Genomic DNA, 5,238 nt, shown 5'->3' with positions numbered 1-5,238 from the left:
CTAAGGTTGGTTTCTTAGGGAATGGAATAGGATCTGGGGTAAGGGATAAACATTCGTAAAGGTTATCATCGATGTAGGGTTTCTTAAAGTCATCATCTTCCCTTATGAGAGTTGATGGTAACTTAATTTTTTATATAATTTCTTTTTGTTCTAATTCTCTAACACATTCATCAATGATGTCTAAGGCATAACACGAGTCTCCCATCATAGGTGCCATAAGAAATTTCGAAAGTATAAATTCTATTTTCTAGTCACCTACCACAAATGTCAACTTTCCTTTCTTGACATCTATTATAGCTCCTGTAGTCGATAAGAATGGTCTACCTAGAAGGATTGGTATATCATTGTCCTCTTTGATGTCCATGATAACAAAATCAGTAGGGATAAATAACTGACCTATCCTAACAGGAACATCTTCTAAAATGCCTATCGGATACTTAACAGATCTATCGGCTAACTGAAGTGACATCTTAGTGGGCTGTAATTCTCCTAAGTTTAACCTCTCACAAACTGCTAAAGGCATTAGGCTCACACTACCTCCTAAGTCTAGAAAAGCTTTTTCGATGACATGATTACCCAGAAGGCAAGGAATGGAGAACTTTCCAGGATCTTTATCTTTCCTTGCTAATTTGTCCTTGGAAATAGCATTACATTCCAAAGGCTTCGGATCGTCAAGTCTACGTTTGTTGGTAAGGATGTCTTTGAGAAACTTTGCATAAGAAGGTATTTGGGTGATGGCTTCTGTGAAAGGGATTTCTACATGAAGTTTTTCTATAACTTTAAAAAAATTTTGATATTGTTTATTGATCTGGGTTTGTTTGAGTCTTTGCGGATATGGTATAGGTGGTTTATATGGCGGGGTGGTACGTAAGTTTTATCTTTAGGTTCTTCTCCTTTCTCTCGACCTTCCTGGTTTTTAGATTCCTCTAGTCCCTTTACTTCATCCGGGGGTTTGGTACATTCCTTTGAAGTTTCGGGTTCACGCAATCTAGGGTTTAGTGGCTCATCATAAGCGTTCCCACTTTGTAGGGTAATGGCATTAGCTTGTCCTCTCGGATTTTGTTGAGGTTGTCCAGGGAATTGTCCTCCAGGTGTAGTCTGAGGGGCTTGGTTTAAAGCTACCTGAGAGATCTGGGTTTCATGCATCTTGGTATGAGTAACTATTTGGTCAACCTTGGTTCCTAACTGAGTAATCAATTCGTTAACATGAATGTTTTGGTTCATGAACTCCTTGTTTTGTTGGGTTTGAGCGGTGATAAAATTTTCCTTAATTTTCTCAAGGCTCGGCTTTGGTGGTACAGGTTGCATATGTTGATTTGATCTTGGGGCTTGATAACTAGGTCTCAGTGGTTTATTATTTTGAATAGGGTTATTATTTTTATAGGAGAAGTTCGGGTGATTCCTCCATCCAGGGTTATAGGTATTCGAATATGGGTTCCCTTGGGTGTAGTTTACTTGCTCAGAGTGGGTTTCGTTTAATAGACTGCATTATGCAAATTGGTGTCCTTTGGTTCCACATATCTCACAATCCGACGAAACTGCGGCTACAGTATTCGGGTTTATGCACATATGCTCGACTTTGAGGGCTAAGGCGTCCATTTTAGCTTGCATCATGTCTATAGAGCTTAGTTCATGCACTCCTCCTTGGGCTTCCTTCTTCTCAACTGTCGCTCATTCGACTCCCCATGATTGATGATTTTGAGTCATATCTTCGATGAGGGCACTAGCTTCAGGATAAGGTTTGTTCATCAGAGCACCTCCTGCGGCAGCGTCGATGGTCATCTTTGTGTTGTAATGAAGTCCATTATAGAAGGTTTGAATGATTAACCAATTTTCTAAGCCATGATGTGGGCATGCTCGTAACAACTCTTTATATCTCTCCCAAGCTTCGAACAGCGATTCTCCTTGGTTTTGGGTAAATCTAGTTATATGGTTTCGAAGAACGGCGGTCTTACTCGGGGGAAAATATCTAGCAAGAAAAACTCTTCTAAGGTTATCCCAAGTCGTAATGGAATTGGGTGGAAGGGAATCTAACCATGATAGGGCTTTATCTCTGAGGGAAAAAGGAAATAATCTTAAACGTATTGCTTCAGGAGAAGCTCCATTGGTTTTAAAAGTATCTGCTAATTGAAGAAATATTTTTAAATGTTGGTTTGGGTTCTCAGTAGCGAGACCCGCGAATTGTCTCTGTTGCACTAGTTGTAACAGAGATGGTTTAAGTTCAAAATTATTACCTGGGATGGTTGGGTTTACTATACTAGAACTAGGTTCTTCATTAGATGGTTGAGCGAAGTCCTTAAGAGGTCTTTGGTTTTGATCTTCGGCCACAACTCTCTTAATTCTATGAAAGAATAAACGTGCGCGAGCGTAACGTTCAGGTTCCGCCAGAGGGTATACTAAGCTTAAACTTCCGGTGCTACGAGTTCTTCGCATTGAACGGCGGGAAATAGCCTAAGTCTAAACGATATAACAACAGGAAAATGAAATTTGACGAAATTAGTCCCCGACAACGGCGCCAAAAACTTGATGCGTGCTTTCGCAAGTATACGAACGTGTCAGAGTAATATAAAAGATTATCGAATCCACAGAGACCAAGTGTCAATCTATCGTTATATGTCGTTATGGTGTTTATCAAAGGCAATCAAAATAGGTGTTTTGTTTTTAGAGTGTGCAATGAAAAGTAAAGTATTGAAATAGATTTAATTAATAAAGACAGGGTCGAACGTAATTCACGTAATCAATGGATAATCCAAGTACTTGCTAATAGAGCTACTTATGGGCAATGTTTCCTACTTTGAAAAGAACTAATTTAACAGGAACTGTCGCTTTCGCGTATTCAGAACTGAGTTGTACTCCCTAATCAAACCCTCTTATTGTCACTTATAAAAAGGCGCGCATTGCGTTAGAGTAGTAAACCTATTTTTAAGAAATATAGTATCTTGACTAAGTTGAAAAGTATTATAACTTGGATTTCTTAACCAAAAGAGGTTCTCACGAACCAGACTCTAAACTTATACACGTGTCCGAAAATAGTTTTAAAATCTCTTTTCTTCTTTATGTTAAAAACTCCTAATGAACTAGACAAAGCACTTTCGCTGTTTTTGAAATAGTTAAAGCAATTAAGCTTAAAAAGACGTTGGACGGCTTTCGATCTTACCCAACAGGATTTTAGTGCGGGAAAACTTAAGTTTAAAGTTAAAATAGCCCTTAAGTGTTTCTACGAACTATTGTACGGATTACTGGTTCAATTACGATCCTTACATTCTAACCTTATAAATTTAGCTAGACATGGTAAAGTAAAAGTGCATTAAAATAAATAAAAGTAGTGCGAGTGCGGAAAGTAAATAAAAGTAGTGCGAGTGCGAGAAATAAATAAAGTAAAAGCGAGTGCGAGAAATAAATAAAGTAAAGGCGAGTGCGGGAAATAAATAAAGTAAAGCGAGTACGGGGAAATAAATAAAGTAAAAGCGAGTGCGGGAAATAAATAAAAGTAAAGCGAGTGTGGGAAATAAATAAAAGTAAAACGAGTGCGGGAAATTAGATAAGATAAAGACAAGTAATAAAAACCTGCTCCAATCGGAGGGTTGAATAAATTGCAATGCGGAAATGAAAATGGCGGCAGGATTAACTTCCTTCCAAAGTCCTCCAAACTCGATTACAGACTCTATCACAGACTTGATTACACAATTGTGGTAAAACTCCAATGCGAAGCGATTACCACTTTATAAAACTGAATATATGCCTAAGTGAAACAAAGTTTCTCTGAGTTTGCCTCTGCTCTAAGTTTGAATGATTGTAAAAGTCAATTCGAGTTTCTATTTATAAGCAAGTAAAAAGATGGAAATGACTTGGATGCCCTTCAACTTGAAAATGGAGGGAAACTGTTTTCCTCATGTGGCGCCCGCCACAAGGCCATGGCGTCCGCCACAAGGCCAAAGTGAGGCGCCTTGGTGGATGTAGTGGAGAACGTTGGAGTTGAGGGAAGTTGAGCTTGGACACGTCATGACTTGGCCTGTGGCGCCCGCCATTGGGTAGGCCATAAGCACAAAATGCTAAATTTTAGGGTTTTTTTGCTCTTTTTCACACCTTTTCTCGATCGGGGCTCCGATTAAAGTAAAGACCTGAAAACAAAGGAAAACATAGCAATAACACAACAAAATGATAATAAAACGACTAGAATGCATGTGAAATCGGAGTCAAAAGTATGGTAAATTTTAGTGTTATCACATACCTAAAAAAGAGTTAGATTATACAATGACATATTTTTTGTATTTTGGTTAGTAAATGATAAAAAAAACAAAGTATGATACAATCACATGGTGCTGGGTGATCTCACCCAATTCAAACTGAATGAATGAGGGGTAAGGAGGATGCCAAGTTGTGATCCCAATGCTAATGCGTATATTGATAATAACATGAGGGATCTTAGGGTCAAAATTGGGGTCTTAGAGTTGCCCCTATTCAAAGACATTCTAGCTGAGGAGGTGAAGGTTAAAATCTTCGAATCGACTCAGTAGAATGGACTTAAATAACAACATATAGAAACAAATTTTGGTCCCTTAGAGACCTCATGATGCATATGATATGAATGTTAAAATAATCTTAGTGGGGAAAAATGTTGCCATAAAGGAAAAGAATTCGGGGAGACTGAAAGTCCACAGGAGTATAATGTATTCTATAAGTAAAACTCACTGGGGAGACAGAGACTCTGGGGAAAAAAGTTGTGCGTAGGCCAGTCTATGACTTTAAAATTGCTGAGGGACTCGAGGGAATCCAAGAAAATAAATCTATAGAACGACTCAGTAGGGGAATGAAAGGAACATCTGTCGGGGTAACGGGTAGATCAGAACGAAGCTGAAATACTCGACCTCACCAGGATAAGGCGATCTCACCAAGGAGGTACGCAACCAAACTCAACTGGGGAAGAAACGATCTTCAACACAGGAGTCACAGAAATATATTATCCATTACTAGTTACTGGGTAAGGGGATAACAAAATATAACAGGGAGGACATCTGTTACCAGTTAGGGTAAACATATCAAGGATGACTTGTTGAGGGAAAATAGGAGACATATTCATTACCAGTTACTGGGTAAGAATAACCTGCTGGGAAAAAGCCGAAATAGGATTTACAACTACCGGTTATTGGGAAGAAGACCACAAAGGAAGATAATATTCTTCACTGATTAAAGTGAACATATCAAGGATAGACTCAAAAGAAAGAAAATTCGTCACTC

The 5,238-nt window shown here is 38.6% G+C and overlaps 1 non-coding gene across 1 annotated transcript; it reads left to right on the top strand.

The window, feature by feature from the left end:
- The first annotated feature begins 1,837 nt into the window (after positions 1-1,837).
- Positions 1,838-1,944, top strand: LOC127088824 (small nucleolar RNA R71). Its single transcript, XR_007790638.1, has one exon. It is a non-coding gene; the product is annotated as a small nucleolar RNA R71 (small nucleolar RNA).
- Positions 1,945-5,238: the final 3,294 nt, after the last annotated feature.

The sequence above is a fragment of the Lathyrus oleraceus genome, chromosome 5 (genome assembly GCF_024323335.1).
Source record: "Lathyrus oleraceus cultivar Zhongwan6 chromosome 5, CAAS_Psat_ZW6_1.0, whole genome shotgun sequence".
Lineage (NCBI taxonomy): Eukaryota > Viridiplantae > Streptophyta > Magnoliopsida > Fabales > Fabaceae > Lathyrus > Lathyrus oleraceus.
This window is presented reverse-complemented; position numbering and strand designations above follow the sequence as displayed.